We start from the raw sequence: 27,143 nt of genomic DNA on the forward strand, positions 1-27,143 counted from the left end.
CTGCTGTAAAGTGTTGTCTAAAACCTCTTTTATGCTGTAAGGTAGCAGCTTCTTTAGCTTCTTCAGAAAATATTCTGCGTTATTTATGAATTTATTTTAATTTCAAATGATCAGATTACTAATTATGCACTCCTTTTACCTGTGATGCGACATGTCCCGATGAATATAGATGTTCTTTGATAGGTAGCACCTCCAATGTGCAAAATTTTACTGTGAAATTATATGAATTTGAATGCTATTTCTGTTTATGTTGGATTAAATTCATATTTCTAAATTCAGCAGCCTCTTCCCTCTCTTTCTTGGTTCATTTTCAACTGTCAAAAGTCACAGCTTTCCCCAAAGCATTATAAATAACATAAAACAAATGTAAACGAATGAGGAATAAGGATGACAAATTCCCAAGTATTTGGGGGGGGGGAGGGTTGGTAGGGGACATGTATGAAAATTCACTCTCTATTCTATCCACAATTAAACTCTGTGTTATTCTTATAGATTCAGGAAATTGTAAAGCAGCAATACATCTTACAAATTTCCTTTTAGTCTTAGGCCTTCACTGATCTTCCCCAACCTTAAAAAAATTTAAAAGTGTACCCCAACCTATTTTTACTCTCTGTATCACAGAAAATGTATGGCAAATGTAGATAGTGAGGACAATCATTGGCTTATTTTTTTTGTTTATATGCATGTCAAAATATATTACCTACATTATAATGATTTGGGATCAAATTTCCTCCCTTGTAGAAGAATTTAACACTAATTTTACAATTTATATAGTAATGGGAATGCGATCAAATACAGATTTTCTTTTATTTGATAATCATTCAAGAGTATGTGCACTTGAATCATATCTGATATCAGTATAGCTTTGAAAACATAGGCCTTCAAAAACTTAATTCAGTAACTGTAAATAAAGTTGAATAAACATGTTTATTTTACAAATGGAAAACAAATTTTTTATGTCTAAAACTTTAATGGGATTGTTTGAAATATCATTCATTTTTTCCAAATGTTCTTCACACATTAAAATGTAACGTATTTAAATCACTTGTATTTCTGGAGTAGAGAATGTTCTTGACAAGAATTAGGACATGTCAGCATTAGAATTACTAAAATGTATTATTCCTGTAAATGAAAAAAAAAAATCAAAGAAATGCATAGCATTTATACCAAATGAAGTAACCGAGATACATTTTTTATTGTTTTTAAACTAAACTCTATTTTGGTAAAACTAGTAAGTGCGGTTTTTGGAGAGTGATATTGTGTAATCAGAGGCCATTTTATGGTTTTTATTAATATTCAGCCTCTACAATTACTGATTTTTTTTTTAATCATCGTCTACATTTCAAAACTTACCAAGCACTGTAAAAAGTGTCTATGGCTGCCTGATAAACCATTCTAAAACTCAGAGACTTAAAGCAAACAGTATGTTATTTGCTCACAGTTATGTTCCACAAAAGTCAGGATCTTTAGCTGAGATCACATGGAATACTGAAGTTGTCACAGAACAGGACAACTTGAATGGGACAGTATGTGTGGGTTGTTGGCTGTGAATGTGAACTCTGTTTCTAGGCTGTCCTCCAAGTAGCCACTCCATGTGTCCAGTTTAGGCTACCTCAAAAATGGTGGTTTCCGGTTTCCAAGAATACTTGATCCAAGGAGCAAATCTCCAATGTTTTAACAAGCCCCTGCTTGCTTCATGCTTACTAACGTTCTACTGGCCAAAGCAAGTCACATGACCAAATCTCAGTGCAAAGGATACCACACAAAGATATGAATATCTGGAGATATAATTTATCAGGGGCCACTCAGCTAAGAGTTTACCACAGCGTGATTGATCAGAATATGAAAACTCCTACCCATTGAAGATCAAACCTGAATGTAGCCTTCCTAGTTTCATTTTTAATTTTTATTGTAGGTTCTTTTCATTTACAATTTGAAAACCATAGAGAAAATCATGAGAAACTAAATTTTGTGCTGAAAGATTGTTGTGCATCTTAAAATTTTCTCTATAGTTTTAAATTAACAATTGAATTGGAAAATAAAATGGGGTTGTGGACAGAGATTTGAAGTTATAGATATAATTGAATTTTACAGACATAAATATAAAGCTGGAGCATTAGATTAAGATATCAATATAAAAATATCAATGACAGCTTACACATTTTAAAGTAGTAATAATGGGTACTATATCATTTTCATTTATCATCTTGTAGTTGATGAAAACCTTTCAGGTTCTTTCCTCTGCAGTTTAAAGGAGATGCTCATATTTTAGTTTTTCATTTTTCACATAAGTACACTGAGTAGCTTTTTTGTTTCTCTACTTTATCTGTGCCTTTCAACAAATATGTAATGTTTTTGTGTTTTTATGACTCTAGTTTGTTGATTCTCACCTTCCATGTTTGAAAGCATAAGACATAGAGTAACTTGTATGCTTTAGCATAAAAACTGTTTGTTTCACTTTATATGACCTCCTCAATATTCCTAAGTAGATGTTTCACAAACTGGCTCCCTTGTATCCTGGGTTACATATTCTTAGAAATGTCACCCAAAATAACTTCCTGCCAAAGCACTTCTCATCAGCCCTCTTATCCATCCATTCCTTTTCTCATCTAATGTGGTTTTCTGATCTAAATCTCCTTTTCTTTCCTTTCTTTATCTTTTCAAAGATTCTATTGTAAGAATCTCTATTTCTAGACAACCTAGTTTAACTTCCTTCAGAGGTTCCCAGCACCCAGTTTCCTTATTCAAAATGATCTTCAGTAGAAGTGAGAGGAACTGATATTCTAGTAGTTGCAAAAAAAAATATAGAAATAAATTTGCATATATTTGAAACTCACATAATAGGAACTAAAATTGGAGCGGGATTACTTTACATGTAAAAGTGCTTTTCAGATTGTAAAGTGCTATACAAATTTAAGGTATTATTATGAATAATAATGGTGATGTTGATGGTGATCACAAAATCAGTAGCCTTTACTAAAGACTAGTTCAAAAAAAAAAAAAAAAAAAAAAAGACTAGTTCAGCCGTGAGGAGTTGTTCAGTTAATTTAATATTCATTGTAGAATACCTTCCAAATCATTGAACTGTCCACATTGTAATAGCAGCTATTTCAGGAAGATTTTTTACATGGGTTCATTTACATATCAGAGTCTTCTTGAATGTTCACGTTCAATGCTAATCTGTATAAGATGAAAGTTATAAACTTGGAATCCCTATTGTCATGTGGAGTAATTAGCAGATAATGTGATAATTGACTAGGTCTGCCATTTTTCATAGATTTTCAAGTCTGTAAATGTTTGGTTTATTTTAAAACTCATCCTACAACAAAATATGGGGATTATATGTGTGCTATTTTGCACAAAATGCAAAATCAATGGTAAACCATAAGTACCGAAGGGACATCATTGTAAACTAGTTATTGACGTGCTAAAAGTCATTTACACCTGCCGTGGAAGATAGATTGTGACACTATTAATTTAACTGGCAGTGGGTATACTAACATAGCTGCCATGTAAGCCAGCAGCCCACCATCTGTAAAATTTTATGCATATTTTGTGCAGATAGCTATACCATATTTTGACAACCCCAAATCAGCTTTAATCTGTCAATTTCAAAGTTTGTCACCAGAAAGTTCATCTGAAGGAGAATGTCTGTTCAATTCACGTTAAATGCAAAATGATTACAGCAGATAACACTTACAAAATGCACCATTTCTTGGAAAAATAAAGTTGTTTAACATGGTTATTATGTACTTTCAAGGCATAATACAGTTTTTTAAAAAGCACATCTTAAAATGCCGATATGCAATAGTATAATGAAAGATATATTTACTCATGGAAGGCATCTGGCAATAGCAGTAAAAGTAAAGATGCCTTTCTCTGCAATAATTCTTCATTCACATAACAATATGTAAGGGGGTAAAAAAATGGTGTAGTGCTGAATTTTTATTTCTGGTTCAATTTGAGGGAGACCTGATACTCTTTTCCAGAGTGAACATTTTTTTTCTACCGTGTCCACAGCCTTTCTGCTCTCAGCATTTAAAAACATTTGGCTTTAGGGAGGAGTGGGTCCCTTTACAAGAGAATCATTGCTGTATTTCTACAGCACCCTCTCACTTAAACATTCCACTGGCTGCATTGAACAGCAGCCAAAAACTGTCAAGGTACGAAAAGAATGTGCCTTTTAATCTCAGAGAAATTATAGTAAGAATCAGGAGAAGACATATGTCTTAAGATAGCACTGTGTCTGACACATGATCACTCATGATTTTTGTTTTTATTTTAATTTTTTTAATTTTAATCTATTTTGCTTAGACGTTTTATGTTGCATTAAGTGAAACAGCAAAAGGAAAATAATAGTTCATGAAAAACTTATGAAAGAAACTGAAAAACAGCATAGTTCTTCAAAAATTGTAATGGGGTATAACCATATGAAGTGCATGAATGGGGCCAATATTTAGTTCAACATTAGGATCTTTGAAAACCCATACACTCCAGGTCAGGTACACAAAAAGTTCTGCATTTTTTTTTTTTTTTTTTTTTTTTACTTTATTGTGTTTTTTAAATGATTGAAAAACATTCATCTTAATCTTTCTATTTTACAAGGATTTTGGACCCCAAATTTTAATTGGGTTAATGAAAGTTTACTTTTGTCCAATACCCTTTGTTATAATTGTGTAACAGTTGCAGAACATTTTTTCACTGAAAAGAAATAGGTTTTGTTGAGTGGAAGGTAACTGGACTTGGGTCTTTTGCTACATACAGACCGCTGACAGGTATTTCTTTCCTACGGGAAAATGCCTGTGTATTAATCTGCACACACAGAGTGTACTAAGTAACTGTTCAATTTTTCTTTTTTGTTTCAAGTATTTGGAAACTCTAGTAATTACAAATAATTTCCCATTTACAGACCTAACAAGGTTACAGAGAATCGTGTGTGCAGGTTTTACATAGAGCATCTATTTGTTTTCTTTTTAAATTCTAAGTGAAATCAGTTACAGCAACGTGAAAAGTTCCAGGGGTATATTCTTCAAAATAGGAACTTACCCTCATTGCCTACATGACCATCTTCTACTCCTTACTCTTTTGCAGTTGGCTTTTTATTCCACCATTTAAAAAAATTTTCTTTATCCAAGATCTGCAGTAACCTCCTCACTGATACATTAAGTACCAGTTCTTCTTTTTTCTTTTTCCTCTCTGCAGTGTTTGAAAATGCTGATCAACCCCTACTTTACCCTTTTGTTTCCTTATTCTGATTATTCCCTTTTCTGTTTTCCCTTCATAGTTCTTAACCAGTTACCTGATTTCTGAATATAGATAATCTTCATGATTAAATAATCAACCTTTCCTTTTCTCTTTTTACTAACTCTAATGAAATCTTATAAAGTCTTATGGAATAAACCATTGCAAATCTCTCCCTAGCCCACCTTGTCAATGCTAACTCCATTTTTTTCCAAATGTCTACTGGACATTATTCAGTCAACTAATATTTATTCAGTGGTAACTATTTATATATCCTACACCAGGCTTATTCTGGAGATACTCACGTGAGGAAAACCCAGCATGGTCATTGTTATCATGGTCCCTAAGTTCTTGCAAGAAAATCGAAATTCAAATAATCACACAAATCAGTGTAAAATTAAATCTGTGACGAAGATTATAAGTGGGAATGCCATGAGAGCCTGTAATAAGAAGATCTGATCTAGGGAAAGCTGCTGTGAGAAGTGATCCTTAACCCGATGTTTAAAGACATGGGAACACTGACAGTGGACATCAACTACGTGAGAAGGAGAGATATGAGTGTTCCAGACCATGGGAAAATCAGGTTAAAGACTTTTGTGGAAATGTCCTTGTTTGTTTGTCTCTGAAAAAGGCCAGTGTGGCTTGAGCACGTGTGAGATGAAGCTAGTCAGGAGAAGTCAGATCTTACTGGCCTTTGTAAGCTGTGACAAAATTTTTTATCTTTATCCTAAGAGCAAATTTTCAAGCAGTCTGAGGGGTGGTCTGTTATGACAGACATATTAATTTTTAAAATATGACACTAGGTGTAGATTGGAGAAAAGACTTGAGGGAGGGCAGAGAGGTAGAAGAGAACCTACTGAGTTGGCCTAGTTGAAGGCTCATGGTGGCTTAGTCTGCTGTGTGGTGATACCAAAGGGGAACTTGATGGATGAGTCAAAAAATAGTTGGGGGGTTAAACCATCAGGACTAGGTGATGGATTGATGTGGAAAGGGTGGTGTGAGAAAGTGAAAGAAGGTTCAGTGATAAAATCCTGACTTCCAAGTAGGGATGCCAGAATAAATAAGTCCAGTTACATAGGAATTTCAGATAAACAATGAATTTTTTTTTTAGTATAAGTATGTCCCATGCAATATTTGGGACATATGTATAATAAGATATTATTTGTTATTTATATGAAATTCAAATGTATTTGCTAAATCTGGCAACCCTCTTTCTAACTTGCCATCTCTGAATTAAAACCATGGGAGAGAACCAGGAGGAGAACATGAGTAAGGTTTTGTTCATGTTGAGTTACCTGTAATTCTAGGACACTGGGGAAGAAATGTCAAGAAGGTACTTGGATCTGGAGCTGAGTGAAAAAGGCTTGGGATGAAGATATTTTTGTATGGTGTCTCTAGAAATACCTCAAATTTCACATGTTTTAAACAAAGTCATCTTTTTAAAAAATCATCAATTCATTCCTTTCCCTTAATTTCATCATTTTTGTTAGTAGTGCTATCATTATCCCAAGGAAACAGAAATGAAATTTAATTATTACTATTGGTTTTTCTATTATATTGCCCTATTGATACAATCAGTTACCAAGCCTTACTACTACCAGCCCAGTAGCTCTCAATATTAGTATCTCTCAATATCTATTATCTAATTTTTTGCAATCTTATTAGTTTGAACACTCCTTACTTTAAAAAATAGTTTTATATATTAAAAAAATTCTAGTCAGTTTGTAGTCTACGTTGCTTCTAAAATATTCTTCCTCAGCTATAAGCAGCAGCCTATAAGCTTATAGCGACTTCATATTTCCTATGAAATAAAGATCACTATGATCTTAATTGTTTTTATGAAATGACTGAAGTAATTTTCTTGAATCTAAGAGCCCAGAGGGCCAAATAGATCTTTAAATAAATGCAAATATTTATACTAAATGAATTTTTCTTTTATATGTAGTAGAAATAGGCAGTTGAAAACCTAAGGAAAATAGTTTAATTATGTATTATCCAAGAAACAGTGTCTTAGAATGGAAGCGTGAAGGAGTAAGATAGAAGTGTCAGGAAGAAACCAACCCATTATCGTGTTGATCAGTTAAGCACGAACCTGAAAACATAGAAGATGAGTACAGTATTATGAAGACCTAAGTCCTTCAGGGGGAAATATACATTGGTATTCTTCACTTAGCGTTTCATAATTGTTTTGAGTTGAAACTCTTTTAGTATCTCTCCCATCAAAAGCACACTACTGTCACTGCTTACACTGATACCATTATTCAATTTTAAATTAATGAAAATGCTTATAGCCTCACAACTACACTATGACAGGAGGACTGGCTTCTTACACACTCATTTTCTGCTGAGAGTACTTCTGTTTTGTTATTCCCAGTATGAACAGTGCATTGCATTGCTCTACCAGATAAAATAAATGTATGCACAAGAAAGAGCTTGATCTAATAGAAAGCAGTAATAAAAGCCAAAAGACTTTCTGAGAGTTACTCAATATTTATTGGTAGAGGTTATCCACTAAGTTTTTTTTAACAAACCAACATATTTCTGAATCCCTTTGTAGCTACTGTCTTGTACTTTTCTCTTTATGTAGTTAGATCTGTAAACACATGCTCTAAAGAGCAGGAAGTAAGTGGACAAGAGTACTTTTTAAAATAGTATGGGTTGGAGACGACTGAAACCATAGAATACTAAGACAAATGGAGTCATTATTCATAAAGTAAAATTGTAGTTGATTTGAAGGGGTTACCTGCTGTGAAATAAACTTTCAAGAAAAATGCAACACTTTGATAACCTGATAAAGATTGTCACTTGACTCCATATTATACCTGCCAATGATACATTTCATCTCCAATGGGATGCCATGTGTTAATTGGTTTTGTGGTTATGAACCAAGTCACTCAATTCCTGTGGATGATTTTCAAAGCAGGAAAGGGCAGGGATGAAAAGAGGGAAGGAACATAAGCTAACTCTGAGCTTGGGATTGCTTTTGACATGTTAACTTCTGGCCTTCTGTCAAAAATTTACAACAAATAGAAAATCAACTAGTTTTTCTTTACTGTTGTCCCGTTGCATGATTCTTGCTTTTGCAGTTAAAATAATTCCTAGAGCAATATTGTTTGTACTAGGAGTCCATTTTGGGATTCAGTGTTATTGAAGTTTGTCTCAACTGAGAAGTAGGTCTAATCAGAACATTTGATATCCTCTGTATCTTAAATCACAAAGGAGATCTGACACAATATTAAGTCCTCACATTCAGAACTTCTGGAGTCCCTTCCAGCGGTCTTGCTATTGCTTAACTCTTCATTTCCTAACCTTTCACTGACAGTGGAAAAAGATATTTGAGATCAGTGACCAGGAGCAGATCATATAAGTAAGCATACTATTAACTTGTCATATCTGTGCTTTCTCTCACTAAATTTATTTTTTGTTGCTTGTCAACATAGGCATGGAGTTCAGAGAATCCATGATAATAACTGTGGAGATGAAAGATTGACAGTGAGGAATCATTATGGAGTTAAGCAAGCTTATACTCTATACAGTTAACTTTAGCACTAATGTCTGAGTTACCAACTGAAAGAAAAAAAATGTTTCATCACTGAGGAAGGAAAAATATTTATAGAAATCTTTGCTATGGCATTCAATTATTTTTGAAACACAGAGTAGTAAACCAGACTTATCTCAATTAACTAGATGCCACAGGTTGTAAATCATACCTCCTAACCACTCTGTTACGGCAATAAATAATATTTTTCACTCTTCTCCAAAATTAAAGAAGAAGAATAGAGACTCTGGATCACTGTTTTACAAAGCTTGGTCTGTGGACAATTTACATTAGAATCATGTGTACTTCATTTATTTATTTGATCATTAATAATTCTTTTACTCATTCATTCATGAACTATTTATTAGGTATTTATCATTTGCCAAGTGCTGTTTAATGTTCTGGAGCTGCAGTGATACATAAGAAAGTCTCTTCTCTTGCTATTAGAGATGAGTATTTTTAGAAAGGAAATTATCCTGGGCCCCATCACAGACCTACCAAATAAGAATATCTGGTGATCAGGCATTCTGAACTTTTGCCCTAGATTTATAGGGGAGAAAAGCTGTCCACAGTTAACCATTTCTGGGAGCATTTCAACTTGAGATACAATGCATGTTTTTCACCATTTCTCAGAAACTCCATATTTGAAATAATCAAAAGAGTTCTCTTATAAGTATGCACACACATACACACACCCAGACAAACCTCCAATTTTCTCACTAACTTGGGAGACAGAAGGCAGAGACTGGAAGCTTATCTAAAACATTTTTATTTGGGCAGGATATTTCTGTTGGTATTACATGAACTCTTTCGTTGACTTATTCAAGCCTCTTCAGTTTTTCTGTGATTTCCATATTTGATTGCTTCTTCCATTCTATTTTCCTCCCTCTACCATGTTTTAAAAATACATATTTAATAATATGTATTGGATATAATTTGTTGTTTCATTTGCTTCACCAATAGCATTAGTATTTTCCAGATTGTAAACTTAGGCCTGATGTCAGTGTTTCCTTATATTAATGCTATCCTACTCTTTTGGCCACTTTTAACTATAATTTAAGCCCTGACTTTTTTCATGTTTTCTAACTGGATTCTTCTTCCCTCATAGCTTTTCTAATTATTCTTTCCACCATTATTCTTAGTGCCATTTTTGGGTGGGAAGGGGATCAGTATCTTAACTACATTTTTTGTTAATATGTCTTCAGCTTATGTTGGAAGGCCTATAAGGCCCCACACAGTCAATAAAGTTAGCAAAGTCACTGCCCCAAAGATAAAGTGAGACTAATTTGCTTTGGCAGCCAACACACCCCAAGAGATTTGGGAGCCCAGCCAACCTGAACTTGGAAGCAGTGATGAAGCTGTCGACTGCCCGAGACTTTTCATTCTAATTCAGTGCAAAAATGGTGGCACAGGACAAAGTGGTACCCAACTAGGTTCTATGAGGCCTAGGTTTCATCTCCTGAGTATTGCGCCATGAACCAGGCCACAGGTAAGACATGAAATAATGTAGAATAAGGCAATGCATCTCTGACAAAAAATTTTAGGTATTAGATATAATATGTTAATTGTACAGTGATGTTTCTGTAACTGCAGGTAAGAGAAAGCTGCAAATACTTTTCTAACTATAATTTAAATGGCTTCATTAGTTGCATTTCATGACCCAATACTCTTGTGATTTTTCTGAGGTACATTTACAAGAACAGAGTTGAGATTTCAACCATTTAGTAGGATGCTTTCAGTTGAACTTGTTTTTTTCCTATGAATTACTATGAAATACCTCCTCAAAGAGCAAATCCAAGATGTTCTTAATTAACTTCAGAGTAGGTATGTGTTGCTAACAGTTTCTCAATGTCATGATCAAATATAGTGATTTTCATTGCATCATTTCTTATGTGGAAATTCCCATGGAAAAGTTAATCATGTAGCAATTGAAAGAATTCTGAACCCCAGACTTCAGTGTGTATAAGAAAATAGGCAAGTATGAAAAAAATGAATAAGATACTAATGTACAAATAATATAAACACACACAGTTTAACTTCTTCACTGAGTTTGGCATCTTTGATTTAGATAGCACATGTTTACTGTATAAAACTTATTTATAGCTCTGTAAAGTGATACGGGCCTAACTTTCAGGTAAATTTGAAGATGTGTTTTAGAATTATGTAAGAATTTATAAAATGTGCCTACTTTGATACTATTTTAAGACATTTAGAAAATTGTATTTTGAAGACTTTTATCATAAATGAATATTCTGTATGTTACACAAAATCCCATAGTTTGTTTGACGTTGGGGTCTTCCTTTGAAGCCAAGTGAAGACAATGAAATACTTAGATCCTTAGTCCTAATCTCTCTCCCCATTTATTTCTGTCATCCTGCTGCTTGGCAGCTGCAAACCTAGCTCTTACCTCTAGGCAAGCGGGCAAGCAAGCATCTCTTTCCTGAACTAATGGCCATGCAGCTCCTTGGATTAATTGGCAAGTCAATGGTGCAGCCTGTATGTTGTTTCCCCAGGAGACCTGGTACTTGACATCAGCAACTTTTTAAATTCAGTTTGGCCTTAAGTTTGCTCCCAAACTTAACCCTTTGTAGGCCACTCATATTCCAATAGATAACCATATTAAATATTGGCTCTTATGGTGTAGGGTTACATCTTTCAAAAAGACTTGAGAAAAGTGAGAAAGAACACTGGTTAATTATAAAATAAGTAAAACATCTTTGAAAGGAAGATGTTTCTTTTTTTAAAATCAACTGTTGTTTTGACCATTTATGTACAGAAAGGACTTTCAGAGAATCTTAAGACAAACTTTTTTGATGAACTTTGCTAGGTAGTTTTTTTCTTGAAATTATTCTTTAAATATTTAATTCCCTCATACTTTTTTACTCTTAGGCAAAATAGATAACAAGTTAGAAATTTTACTTCTTATTTGACCACAAACTTCCTAAATGACCTTGGAAATACAAGATGAAACACACTTTCTTCTGAGTAAAATTAACAATTTGGATAAGGTAAAGTGTTTTCCAATTCTAAAATTCTGGATATATTTTTTAAAATTCAGCTAGTGATTCTAAATTTATTCTCTAGAGATAGAAACAAAACCTCAAATACTTCTAATTAGTTTTTCTGATGAACAAAAATAATTTCATCTAAGCTCAGGTGTTCTGCATTAATTTTTATTCAATCACTCCTAGAATTGAATGTTATATAAGTAAAGTTAGTAAGAACTGATGCTGCTTAAAAAATATTCTCTTCAAATGACCCGATGCTCCAGACCAGCACTGTCTAATAGAAATATAGATTGGGTCACATAAGCAATTTTAAATTTTCTAGTAGTCATTAAAACTAAAAGGGAATAAAGTTAATTTTAATAATGTATTTTAAACCAATACATCCAAAATATTATAATTACAACATGTAGTCAATTTTTTAACACGGTATATTTTGCACTATTTTTTTCTTTTGGGTATTTTATATTTTCTACATTGCAATTAAGTCACTAAATTTTAAGAAATACTTAATCTGTATTTTGACTTCATAAAATTTATAACTGAATAAATGGAACCATGCCTACAAGTTGCTTCACACATACTTAAAGAGTTTTTCCTTAATTTTTAAATTAAATTAAAATTTAAAAACTGAGTTCCTTATTGGCACTAACCACATTTCAAGGTCTCAGTAACCTAGCAAGTGGAACCACATTGCACAGCACATATCTAGATATTGATCCACTTTTCACCGGAGATGAAATGACATTTTTAAGGCTTCTTATTTAACAACAACAAAAAAATTCTATAAAGGCCGAAAGATACTTTCCTGTTAAATTCACAAATTAACATTTAATGAAATGTTAAGATAAATAGGTTTACCTGAACTTTATTTTTTTTAACTCCAGCTCTTTTCTATGAATACCAATTGCCTGCATGGAATAATTATTATAACTCTAGACCCTTGTTTTTGAAGTAATCTAAGACACCCTCTTTTTTTAAGTAAAATTCTAAAGCAAGAGGTAATCTTTGCAAAATAGTTTTCTATTTTTTGCTGAGATCTTATAACTTTGGCGGTTAAAGCATCTCAAGAGTGAAGAGAAAATTTTGTCCAAATCCAAATGTTTAAATAACTACAGCACCAATTTCTTAAGTACATATACTACAAATGATCATTTTGAAGCTCAGATTTTCTAAGCTATGAGGGACTTCCCTGGTGGTCCAGTGGGTAAGATTCAGCACTCCCAATGCAGGGGGCCTGGGCTCAATCCCTGGTCAGGGAACTAGATCCCGCATGCCGCAACTAAGACCTGGCCCAGCCAAATAAATAAGTAAATAAATAAATATTAAAAAAAAATTTTTTTCTGAGCTATGAGTGAAATCATTGAAGAGGAGGAAAGATTTCCTTTAACTTTCAATATGGTATTTAACAAAGAAAAAGGTCTATTTGTTCATTATAAAAAAGATAGCTAGACATCAAATTTTAGAATTGAAAGAAAATTAAATGTCATGTAAATAGTCTAAATTGCACACTTCACAGATAAGAGAACTGAGCCCCAGGGAGGCCAAGTGACTTGTCAAGATCACCAGCTATTTTGTAGCAGATCCTGGATTGGCACGCATGCTTTCTTAGTATTCTTAAAATCCTTGTTTCTTGATATCCTTACTTAGTACTTTTCCCAAAATTTATGTAATTGCATGTGCATAAGTGTAAGATTGCAAAATTATTATATACTTAATTCCAGAAGGCTGCTGGGCAAATACATAGAACAAGAGAGAGATTTACTTCTGGTTCTTGCATACTAAAAAGATGCCTTAAATTTTAGCAATAATAATGTTGTTCATTGTATGCTTTTATCCACTCCAAACTGCAAAGTGCTTAAGACCCCATACAGATGTAGATAATACAAAATAAAACTTCAAAAAATTTACTATAAAACATTTAAAACGGGAAAACATATTGCAAATAATATCTTCTTAAAAAATATATTGAAAGAAGGTGAGAATCAAGTTTAATAGAAAATAAATACCCTCTGAGTATACAGTAACTTGTTTTAACAATTAATTAATTGAAATAAAATAAAAATGTATCATTTACATTACCAGATACATTATATTTTACCTACAAAATAGCAAACTACCTAAAAATACTGAATCATGTTTTGTTTGTTTGTTTGTTTTTAATGTGTTTAAGTATAACTTTGTTAGCAAAGCAAAATTCAGAAATTCATTTTAAAAAGTCAGATTTTTTTAGACTATCTTGCTAATTGATAATAAATTAACCCCCCAAAGTTTCAAGTTTGTAAAGAATACATATTTCAGGATGACCCCCAACTAATATAATTTTTTAAAGTTAATAAAAAATTACTACCTAAAATGTTGATAATTATGGAAGCTGAATGATAGGTACCTGGCAGTTCATTTATTTATTTTTTCTACTTTTGTATATATTAACATTTTCATAATAAAAAGGTAAAAAAGGATAGACATACCTATTTCTAATGATGGAATTGTCATACTCAAAGTCTTTGTAGAGATGTGGTTAAAAAGAACTATAAGTGATAAAAAGAAGGTACTAAGTATTTCATGTACTCATTATAAGTTAAGGATATCATGAAATCATGGGATAAATAGATATAGAGAAAGCTCAGAAATGGAAAGAATCAGCATATATCTATGCCGTAAGTAGCAGGAGCTTCTGTATCTTCACTGTAGTTTCCACTCTAACATTAATGTAGTTTAACCTTAACTTTTTCCAGAGTCTCAAATTCATAATTTGTATTTTTGAGTTGAGAAAAATAATTGACTATTCATTTGAATCAGCCAATGGATTCGCTCATTCTAGGTCAGTTGCCCATTTCAGGTCCAATCAGCCCAGGCCTGAAGAATGAGGTCATTATATAATATATGGAGCCATCCTCTTCTGGTTAGTAGACAGAACAAGTTTTTCCAAAGGGACAGGGATGGGAAGGAAATTTTGGATGTTTCAATACTATTTTTTTCCATTAGTATTGCACTAACCCCCATGTTTCTGCTGGCCTCAGTGTGTCTGCTTTTTCACCAAAAGTTATATAGCCCTTAAGTACATGTATTCCAGAATTTTCAAGAAAGTCAGCCTACTCTTTTTTGATACTTATTCTTGACTGGAGCTTGCATTTTATCAGCATACATCTATCATCTTCATTTTATTTCAATATTGTGCCAACGTGTTGTAGTCTGTGCTTCTCCAGGCCACACAGACTTGGCAGTGATGAAAGGGTCATACATTCTGTAGCAAAGTGGCATTTCAGTTGCTGCAGATACTTAGTGGCACAGCAACTTCAGAGTAGAGAATAACATGGGGGGGGAATATCTACATTTTTTATGGACTTTCTTTGGATATTTTCAACATTTTACTCCAATCCTCATGCACGGATGATTGAGTTCAAAGGGAGGAAACAGTCAATAGCTTTCCGATAAATGTACCCTTACATTTCACTGGCCAGATCTAGGTCACAATCCCATGCCTGAGATCAAGGGATCTCTGTTTGCTCTCCAATCAGCAATGAAGTCTGATTAGAAAGTAAGAAGGAACGAAATAGCTTTGGTGTAGACATGAAATGGTGTCTGTTATTCCACCCCTTCACTGTAGTGCAGACACTAAAATATGGATGGAATTGACTTTACGCCAGTGGTCCTTGATTAGTGAAAGCCAGTGCCCCATTCACCTCTTTCCATGGTGATTAGTTTAGTTACCTAGGCTTGAGCCAATTGGCACATGGCATTTCTCTGGCCACAGGAATGCTTTCAGGGCTGGTGTGATCAGAGCTAAACAGACAGCTTTTGCTGGATCTTCTACAATACAGAAACTCTTCTCCTGGAAAGTGCCTTTATTCAGAGGACTACTTTGACCATTTTGTCTCAATAAGGAAAACCAAATTTAGGATGAATTCGACTCTACAGAAGGCCAAGCAGAAAAAAAAAAAAAAAATTAGGTTTCACATTGACAGTGTTGAGCTGCCAAATCAAACCAACTATGAATTCAAACAGTTAAGTGAACTAGTCAATCCCCTATGCTATTAGTTTGTAAAAATAAGGATTATATGAAAAATGTATATTTATGAAAGAAAAATGCTTTAGCAAATTTATTGTAAAGATTTTAAGTCCACGCTTTATGAAGAAGGATAAAATTTTTAAAATTATTGCCATAAATTATTATATTTTCTTCACTACAAGTTAGCCAGTCAATGCCAAAGAAAAACCTTTGTCTTAGGGTTTTTCAAAGAGAGATGTTAGATATTTCTTGTTAGTAATTTTGTGCTAGTATATCTAAAAGATTTTTTTTTAGTATATATACAGTATAAACGTGTTGCTTTTATATACAACCAAAAATGTTTTTTCTCTGAAATTTATAGATATGGGAAATGTGATTTGAACATAGAACATACTGAATATTTAACTTAAACTTGCTTCATCTAAATATAAAAACAATAAAATTGGAATTTAGTTCCTTCATGTTATAAAATTCCTAGTACTCCATTCCCGGAAATTTTGCAGGAGGTAAGGAATCCCTTTCATGGCCTGCACTGTCATTGGAGGCCTGTGGCTCAGTCAGTTCTTCTCACCTTCGCAGCTGATGCTGCAGCTGCCCCTCTTATCTTCCACCTGCTTTGAGGTACCAGCCTTGCTCTGCTAGGCCCAGTGGCCCAGGGCCACTTAGCTCCCATGCAGGGATTTCTTTGTTTGGATTGTGCAACATTTATATAAAGGGGTTGTTAAATGATTATTAATTAATAAATATACTTGAGCTATTCCCAAATACTGTCCACCTGTTAGGTTGACCTGATCCCTTGTGCCCAATGCCACAGACTCACAAGCAGAAAATCACTTTTCAGGTTAGTTTATTTGAGCTTAAGGTACAACTTATAAAATTTATGCCTAGATAAATTTATTCTCCTGGGTGGAACAATATGAGAAAATGCTAGTTGGCTTGCTTTCCTAAGGAGCTTTCAGAATCCAGAGTAGATGGTACTTGGGTTAGCAACAATATGCTAACCTAAGTACCATCTGACCTTCTAGCTCCGGCCTTTCAGTGACTGATGATGTACTTAAGATGCCACTGCGAGTTTGAGCAGGCTTATGGTCACTTCTCAGCACTTTAAGAAACCAAAGCATAAGACTTAGACATTTTTGTAATATGGACTTTTTGTTAATTATTTTTGTATAAATTCATATATTGTCATTAGGAATGTTTAATTCTCTGGTATGTAATTTTTTGTCTCTAAGTAACTGTGAGAAAATAAAACTAGTTTTCACATAAAGTCATAAACTCCTTTTATCTATATCAGTGTTTTCAAGTGTGTTTTACCTCTATAAGAGAAATTGTATTTAAGTGTTTTTATATATATGTGTTTAATTGAGTTAGTGTCCTTTTAATATTTTCTTAAAATGTGATGGGCAGACAAATGTCCTTACTTTTAGTATTTTCTTAAAATGTGATGGCAGACATATGTGAAGACTATGTTTAATGAACTGGTACCACCCTGCTGAGTGTTAACCATCAGTGCATGCCTGTGCTAGGCCAGCTTTCATTTCCAGTTTATTTCAATTAAGTGTCTGTAATGTAATTACATGGCACAGGAAGGATCTGTTGATGTTGTGAATTTGATTTTTAATAAGATTACTCTAAACTACCATGAGCCTTTATAACTTTGAAAATTCCTGTTAGGTAATTATCTTTCTATCAACTGTTAGGAAAAGTCTCATTTACACAATTATTGGCAAGATTTCCTTTAAGGTGGGTTACAGTGGGGAAGGTACTTAGAATCACTCCTTGGTTTATTAACTACAAAATCTTTTTTAATACACCTGGCATTTTTTTGGCTAAAGAGAATTCCAAAATATCATACATGGAGGAGAGTTTTCATTTAGAGTAAAAATTCTTCATTACTTGTATTATAAAATTTGCCTTTTCTTAACTTTTTATCCTCCCATCTCTACTCTCCATATACATTTTCTTTGCCCTTTTCTCAACTTTCCAGGATTTTTATTGGGAAGCGAGGTTTAGGTGATGATGGTCCTTAGTATTCATGTTGCTAATGATTACTTAGGTTTTTGGTTTTGAGACATCAAACCCTGCAACAATTGCAAATCCCTGTGCAAGGAGTTTACTGAGTTTCACTCTTCAGTTGATACTTATTTGGTTAATATTCTTACTAACAGGGAGGAGGAGATTGTAAAAATTAGTGGCAAGTGTAGAAGAGAAACATCCACAATAATAATTTTATATTATTTATAATATTCACTATTAATTTAAATATTGAAGAGTACATACATACTTCCTTTATTTTATTCATTATTATTGATTCATATGCTCTTTCCAGAAGATTTCAAAATTAGAAGTATGTTTGCAAAAACTGCTACCTAAGGTCAAGCTTAATGACCACTAAATTGAACATATTCTTATAACCTAAATATGATAAATGGCTAAGCCTGAGTTTGATTTTATTTTACTACAAACTTATGCTGAAACACAAATGGAATGATTTTCAATGTAGGAATTACCTTTATTTAGCTGTATCAGCAGGCTGGAAAGAATTGGCTTTATTTTTACACATTTTTGGTAGACAAATTACTAATTTAAATTTTTTCCAGGTTTCTAATTTTAAAATCTAATCCTCAAAATATAAACAGTATTCAAAAGCAGAAAGGTGTGTTCAAGTTAGCTATATGTGCTAATAAATACAGCATGAATGATAAACCAAATTATGAAGAACACTATATGTTCATTCAATAATTAACATATTCTCATTTTCTTATACTTAAAATAATTTAAAGATATGATAGAATCTAATTAAATATAGAATTTCTATGGCTACTAATAGCATATTCAAAGTAGAATTTTTTTTCTGTATTAAAATTTTAGGAACCTAAAATAGGAAATATAATTGAAGCAATTTTTAGTTTATTTGTTAAGTTTTTACAACAGCACTAATGTCTAGGTAATAGACTTAAATCCTCTTCTGTTAACTAAGAATACTTGACTCATATTTGTCACTGTAACTTCTTTCAGCTTGGCAATTGAAGTTGACCTCACAGCACTGCCCCCCAAGGAAACCGTTGACTGCAATCTCTGACATTAGAACCCTCTACAGTCCTTATCTTGGACCTTTGAGACTCAAGCTGCCACATTATGTGAACTATGGTCAGTAACATACCAATCAGTTTTATTCACCAGGCATCAAGCTGAGACCGAATAAGTAGCTTGTTATACTTCTGAAATTAATAGTCATTTTGACAAGAGTTATCTTTTTCTCTTAATTTTTTTAAAATTTTCTTTAATTGATGAATGCTTACTGGATCTCTAGAGAACTGTAAGTGACTTAGGCTAGTTGGTCCAGAGTAGTAGACTGAGCCACTAAATTTTAACCCCTTTTTTTTTTCCCTCCTTGGCTCCTAAAATAAGTGTTGAACAATTAAGAATGTCTAGTTGGGTTTTTTTTTCATTATGTATAATAGTTTTTCATGTGTAGCACCATGTTGATTTTGTTCTTATATGAACCAATGACCTAATATTTACTTAAACTTATTTATTAAACCATCATAAAAGAAGAATGATTTAATTTCTTAATCCACACTGGGCTGGGGTAGATAGCCAAGTGTGGTATAATAATCCTACCCTTTAAGACTATCTTTTAGAAGGATGACTTTCACTTGAAATGTCTGTTGGCAATAAAGACTAACTATGACATGTTATCTGTATTATATTGATATTCATTCAAGTATTTAATAAATATTTATTGAAAACATACTATGCAACAGCCACTATGCTAGCGATACAATGAAAAGAAAGTTTAGCAGAAGAGATAATTTGTGATCATATCATCATACGATAGTATAAACTTATAAACTTTAGGTTGAGTGCTGCAAAGGAAAATTTATGAGGTACGAGAGTATATTTCACATATGAAAGAGTTAGTCTTGAAGTGTAGGGAAGGTTTCCCTGAGGAAATGATGTTTGAAATGAGGTCTGAAAGATGGAAGGTGTCAAAGAAGATAGTGGAGACTATTTGAAGCAGATTGAACAGGATATTAAGATGGAAAGGAAAATGGTGCTTTCAAGGAACTGAACAAAGCCCAACGTAGTAAAACATTTGTGAATATGGGGAAAGTGGTTTAAAATGATCATTTAGATATAGACATAGACCAGTTTATGAAGAATCTTGTAGACCATAGTAAAATTTGGATCTTTATTCTGAAAGCAATGAGAAATCGTTGATGAGCTTTAAACAGAAAAATAACATTAATTAATTTTTATTTTTCAATATCCCTCTGGTCTGGTGGGTGGGATAGTTGCAGGGCAGTGAGGAGGCTCTTACAGTTGTTTGGTGAGAGATTGTGAGTTTAGACAAATGAGGAGTAAATGGTTAGGATAAAGTGGTGGCTCACCTGCGGGGGTAATAGGCAAGGGCAAAGAAGAATCTTTCATTTCTGCCTTTCCTGCTGGATAGATGCTCATTGATAGGAGTGTCTTCCTCTGCTCTGTGAGCTGATTTTACTCTCACACTGCTGTCTTGACAGCGGGAATGGCTAAGAGTTAGCAGAGGGGCCACAAAAGTACAGGGCTGCCTTCAATGCTCTAGAAAAGAGACACAGGAAGGGTTCTAACTTCTTGTAATTCTTGTGCTTGTTGTATATCTACTTCTAATTCTGAATCTGTGGTTAATTCTGAATCTGTGGTTCTCATAAGCCCAATTGAGAAAGTCATGTTAAATTGACTTCTTCAAATTATCTGAGTGATCCTGGTTGGAGCATCAATATGTTCTCAAAAATTTTTGTTTTATTGCCTCCTTTTTTGATATCAGGCAATCCCAATTTGAAATGTCTAGCATGAAGCTAACCTTGGTTGCCCGTTCTTCACTATCTTATAGGTAGGGACACTCTGGAAGTGCATGGAAACGGAGCTAAGTCAGCAGTTCAAGCATGTACTTAAGGGAAAGTGCTGGGTTCCTTGTCTAATCTTTCAGGCCCCTCCCTGATAGTCACTAAGGGAAAGAAGACTTGGTGAGAACCATTGAACTCATGGCACAAGTTCTCTTTGGCATAGTTGAGTTTTTGGTGGAGCTTTTCGGTGGAGATATCATGTAGGCTTCTCTCAATGGAGTTCTGTAGTTCAGGGTCATGATATGTTCTAATAAAGTAAACTTGAAAAGCATTAACATAAAGTAGTGGATCAGGTGACCATATAATTTATTGTCTAAGCCAGAACACTTTTGAAAGTAAAAGAGGTGTTGTCGACCATCATACTGAAACAACAAGCAATTGAGAATGCCCTAGAAACGTCATGAAATACAGTCATGAGCAAAGAAAGAAACCTTGGATTTGAATTAAATTATCAGCAATTCCTCACAGAGATTTCATCAGTGGAGATTGACATTGTTAAGGATTTACATTGCTTTATGTAAGTCAATGTTATTCACAACTCATTTAAGTAGGAAAACACCAACAACATTGCTTTAAATTGAAATTTAAAAGCCCGCCTTTTTTGTCAGGGAGAAAGAAATGTCATAGGGTTATTTAGATAGTTGTCTTCAGCTTTTATACTTTTGTAACGCTCTGTATAATTATAACCATAGAACGTGAAATTATATTCAGAGAGGATATGTCATTCTTTGTGGCTGCTCTGAACCCTTTGACCATCCTTGCTCTCCTGGTTTTTGATATATGCATTCCTAGACTCCTTGTTGACTATGTGATAGTTTGGACTGAAGTAAAAATCTGTGGAAACCTGCTGGTAAGCCTATTGCTTTCAGTGGTAATAGTGACATTTGTGGCTAATATTATCCTTTACCCTCATCCAGCTTTGAATGTAGAAATGATGCCTGAGCTGTAGTGTCAGTCTTGTGTCCATGAAGGAAAGGCCAAAAAATAGGTATCCTGGACCTGAATTATTGAGCTAGTTAAACAGTATTCAGTGTCAGCAGCAGCAGCTGGTTTTGGTTTTGGGTTTTTTTCTCCTTTGTGAGAAAAATTAGCTCCTCTTATTTAAGACACTGTTTATCAGTTTTTCTACATCTTTGCAGGAGAATCATTCCAAAATGATTCAAAGGGCCAGGAGGTGATTATTAAACAACTATCCAGGAAACTTCTTTCCAGAGAAGTTGGTCAGTGTGGTCATGGCCACTGAGCTCGTTATCATGAATGTTAAGTTTATATCTAGTAAAACTTTACCAGTAAGTGATAACTTGGGTCCAAAAAATTCAGTTAGGTAAAATGGATGTGAGATCATGTTTCTGCAAGAGTAGTGACAGGATGGGGGTAAATTTGTCTACTAATTGGGTGCTTCTGAGTGGTTCAGCTCTGCCCTGGCCATGCTTTGGTCTCCACTGGTGGCGTTTTTCTGCTCTGGGTTACGTATTAATAAAGGCTGTTAACGGTTCTGCTGGAGTGATTCACAAAATGAAACATGATGCGTGTTTTGCTGTCCCAAACCAGATTGGGTAGAAAGGATATTGTAGATGCAGGAATCTGCTTTCTACTTCCTTACTTCCCAAGAAGAGGCTGCCAGCTCTTCTGGCCACGCCCAAGCCTCACTTTCTCCTGTGCAGATCCCTCTTTGAGCTAGAAAATTGGAAATCTACCCTTCAACTCTTTGAGAACGTATGCTTGATAAGAGATAAGAACCAAGATCCAATCCAATTATATCTAAAATCACCTTTCCATGGAACTTTGTAGTCATTGTACTGTGTATCTAGACTTCAAAAATCTGTGTTCTTTGCACTAGTAGCTACTCATTAAAACAGTCTGTTCTCCCTGAAAGGTAAGAGGCATTTGGCACTCACCTGACTCCTCTTTGACTCATATCACAAGTACTGAAGTTTGTGGGATGCTGGTAGTTTAACAACCAAGAGCACTCCTGGTTATGTGCCTTTCTGTGTAGGCTACAGTATGGAATCTTCTTTGGTGTCCTAGCCCTAAATGCCTTAGGTCTTTTTCTAAAAAAAATTCAGCAAAATCTTTGTTTAATATCCTGCTGCAATATTTTCTAAATTGGATTTTACAGTCATATGCTTAGATAAATTTGGAAAAATAAGCTTTAAACTTTTTTTTTTTAACTGTAAGACTTTTTACAACTGTCATTCCTGAACCTTTAAGATTAGTAGCGTAGAGAATGTCTTAGACTCATTTCATCCAGACTTTTTTCTTCTGGAAGTTACTGGGGGACTAATGTCTCATGAAACACATGGGGTTTTGTCAAATTCATGTGCTAAATTTGGAGGTGCACTTTCATTCTGGATATGAGGTTCTACTGTTTGCATTCTGAGATATCTCTTTTTTGTGCCCCCTTTCTAAGTATTAGGTGTTTTATTCTTCCAACATTTTTGTATTTGAGGACTAATATCAGAGTAATCTCATGATATAAACTGGATTTGGAGAGTGGGAAATACCCTATTCAGTTTGAGGTGTCTGGAGCAACAATCTGCAGACCCATGGGCTTACACGTACGATATGGCACAGTATCTGACTGAAAAATGAAAAATTCAGTCATGAGCTTCAGAGCTGGATGATACTTAGATATCTATTTCACTCTTGTTTTACAAATGAGAAAATTAGTGCTCATAAAGTAGAGTGGCCTACTCCTGGTTAGCAGACAGTTAGTGGAAGAACCAGAATTAAAATCTTTAATAATTATTTTTTTCCCATTACACTATACTTTCCCACAATCCTTGGAACACAGTATGGACTGAATAAATGTTTCTTGAATAAATACATGGCTAAATTAATATAAGTAACTGCATGTTTTATCTGAAGCTTCCTCTCTATATCTCCCTTCAAAATCTATAAAAATCTTTCTCCTAGAGTCTTTTCTAGCTTCATTTTTTTTAAACCTTAATTCTTCTGATACAAAGTAATTTGTCATCCAGGTTTCTTTTTAACTATCATAAAAATCAATACCTTGTTCCAGAACTCTTCCTTAGTTATCCATAAAGGAAATGAGGAAAAAAACTGAGTGGCATGGATGCCTGCAAACAAAGATAAAAGTAAGAATTATAACTTATTCCTTGAAAAAGAGTTCTCATTCATGCTTCACATCATTTCCTGCCAATCAATGCCAAAGTAGCTTTTACCATTTACGGGTGCACCATAATTGCCAAGTATGTTCATGGTAGACATTTCTCTGTGTTCTTAGTTTGTGAAGAACAGTGGCCTCTAACCCAGTGAATCCACAATTCCCCACTTTGGGCTTGTATTATTATATTTTCCGAGAGCATGTAGCACACTCTTTTTTTTTTTTTTTTTTTCTGCACTGGGAGGCATGTGGGATCTTAGTTCCCCAACCAAGGATCAAACCCACACCACCAGCAGTGGAAGTGCAGAGTCTCACCCAGGAAAGTCCCAGCATACTCTTGATATTTTTGTATTTTGTACTGTATTTGGGGCCGTGACATGGATTCAATCAGAATCCCCAAGGCCAACATTTTACACCAACCATTCCCCCAAATCTGAATTGGGAGACAGAGTTGTGTAAATATGAAGACACATATGCAAGCAAATTGTATATTTGTGTATTGGACAGACATATAATGAAGTTCACAAACATAAGCAAACAAAGCCATATCATGCTATGGTGAACTTTGTGGTAGAAACAGTGCCCTTCATAATCTAAGACTTTAAAGAGAATTACCCTCAAATTGGCAGAAAGGAGAAGAAAGAAGCTGCTACATACTCTGTAGTGATCGGAAACATTTCAGGAGGACAAATTGAACATGATTAATTCTCCAGATTAATTGACACTATTAATTGAACTGGATTTCTTATTTACAAATAGTTCCCATTTCTCCCAGCTGTTTCATATTCATTTGTATCACACACTATGCCTCACCCCAGGGTTCTGGTTACTGAAATCCATCGGTCAACTCATTTGTGTAAATAGTCTAATTTCTCTTGATAACGTACTGTGAAGAAGGTAGGAGCGTGCTTTGTCAGCTTCTCCTGGTGCTGGTTTTTATATTTGCATTTTAAAAGTTAAATGTGATGGTCTTTATGATACAAAAGGAAAAAACGAAACTCTTCATGAATTATATGAAATACCCTATACAATCAGGGTAATCTTATAAACATAGAAAATGATGGCCAAAATAATATAATTTAATGTGGCTTGAAAAACTTTCTGTCTTAAAACAGCTGTTGTTTTCTGTTTATTTTAGTGTTTGTTCATGTGTACATACACATGCTCAAAGGAGTCGTTAGAAGCATTTTCCTTCCTCATGTGGTCTTCTGTTAAAATAGAAAACTTTAAGGGAGAGTAAAATATTAAGCCTTTGATAACCTAGTGTCAGTGAATTTATTAGGTATTTTGCTCAATTGATGAAAAGAGAAATATTGGAAATACTCAGTTTCCAGCCACCAAGAAGATTTCATCAACTTGAAAAATTTAAAATAGGGCAACTGTGGAACTGGAGAGAATGAAGCCATACTTGATAGTCCCAGTTTGTATTTATGGGGATGTTTGATATATCTTGAGTACCCACTAATAGTAGGAAATAGTCTGTACACATATGGAGGTGGATTAAGTAGAGTCTTCATGACTTGTTAGAAGTATATTAATTTAATAGAGACAAAGTCAGAAACACTCAAACTAGCAATGAAGTCAAATCACCCTTTATTCTTATATTCTGTACTTGATGCACTTGGTGCTCGGTAGGTTGAATCAAAAATGATTTTCAAAGTGAGTTGACAGTGGTCAGATTTCCTTTATAATCAGGTGCCAAGACGATTATGCACACATCACATTTTCAGAGGCCTTCTCCTCAAGTAGTAATTTCTTTAATACTGGTTTAAAAAAAAAAAAAACTAGACAAGATGTGGTTTTTGAGTACAGGTTCTCAAAAAATGTGCAAAGCTGGAATATAATTGTAGGCTGTATTATTAGCTCAAAGGCTGGCATCATTTCAGCATAAAAAATAACAGTTATGGGAATGAGGACCCCCTTTTTTGAATCATGAAAGAGCTTGTGTATGGATATTATGAGGGATTTTCCTGAGCCTTATTCTTAAACAGATTACACTATTCAAAGTCTCAAAGAATCAAAATCGTGCTCAGCTGGGGCAGTCAATGTGCAGTCTAAACATGTGACAGATGCAGAGAAAACTTCAAAGATGCCATTACAAATGCCTGTGGAGATATTTAAGGAGCCAGATGCTACTGTTTCATGTCTTCCGCAGCTCTGAATGTGTCCTGTGATCACCTTCCAAAGAGGAGGTGTGGTTCAATCTGGTGAGGAACAGAACACCACCTAATCTTTTTGTTGCTGTTGTTTGCATACATTGTATGGCCGGGGTGTGAGGGGTTGGGATCAGTGACTCTAGCAGGGAGGACGTGTATATGAATTTGCTATTCCTTATAAAAGCATGAAGGCACAACTGCAAGGAAATATGTACATGATGTATTCTGTGAAAGCTCTCCTCTCAAACAGTGTGATTTATAGGTGTGTATTGCCATGGAAGCCCTTTTTTGTCTTTAACTTTTGCCATGAATTTAGGCACTAAAAGAGGTAATAAATATATTCATTATGGTTAGTATTTACTTTCCATTTTGTTTTGGTGAGAAATAAATTACTTGGGACAATGTATTATTAAGTGTATGTTTCATTTTCCTCACTACTGCCTTCTGGAAAAGAACTTAATATTTTGAGACAGAATGAAGCCCCAGGTAAATATAAAGGCAGTGAGATTTAGTTAAAAATTAAAAAACGCCACCTGCTTTATTTCATTTGGATTCCTTATTTTTAGTTTTCTTCTCCATTATAGACTATGTAAGAGAGTCTGTTTTATCTCAACTTTTAAGAACACAAATTCATAGGCTTATTATTCCAAATGGAACAAACAGAATTCAAGACAGTTGCTAGGAAATATGTGATATAGCAAATAAAACAACCTAGAAAATTTGAATCACTGTGTAATGTTTGAGCATTTTTTTTTGTATCGAAAAAGTGATTCTGCCCAAGTTTGTTCTTTTTTATTATATGAATGACGTGCCCTAGCTCATCCTCTATTAAATCAAATCTATGGAGAGATTGTTTTATTAATTTTTGAATTGAAATTTGAGGCATATTATAAAAAAACAAAAGGCATAATTATTTACATGAAAAGGGATGGCTATAAGTGGAAAATAAATAGCAAAGGATATTTTTCTTTCTAGTGTAAACATCTGGCAGTAATCCTTGCTTACACAATTAATGGGCATTTAATTGGCAATGATCAGTTTATTGCTGCAATATGAAGTGAATGTTTCCCCAGGAACAAACAGCTGTTGCAAGAATTTCACAGTGATTTAGCAAACACCAGGTGATAGCTGTATCTTGAAAGAAGTGTTCTGTCTCTCAGCAAATCACAGCGCAT

The sequence above is a fragment of the Eubalaena glacialis genome, chromosome 4 (genome assembly GCF_028564815.1).
Source record: "Eubalaena glacialis isolate mEubGla1 chromosome 4, mEubGla1.1.hap2.+ XY, whole genome shotgun sequence".
NCBI lineage: Eukaryota > Metazoa > Chordata > Mammalia > Artiodactyla > Balaenidae > Eubalaena > Eubalaena glacialis.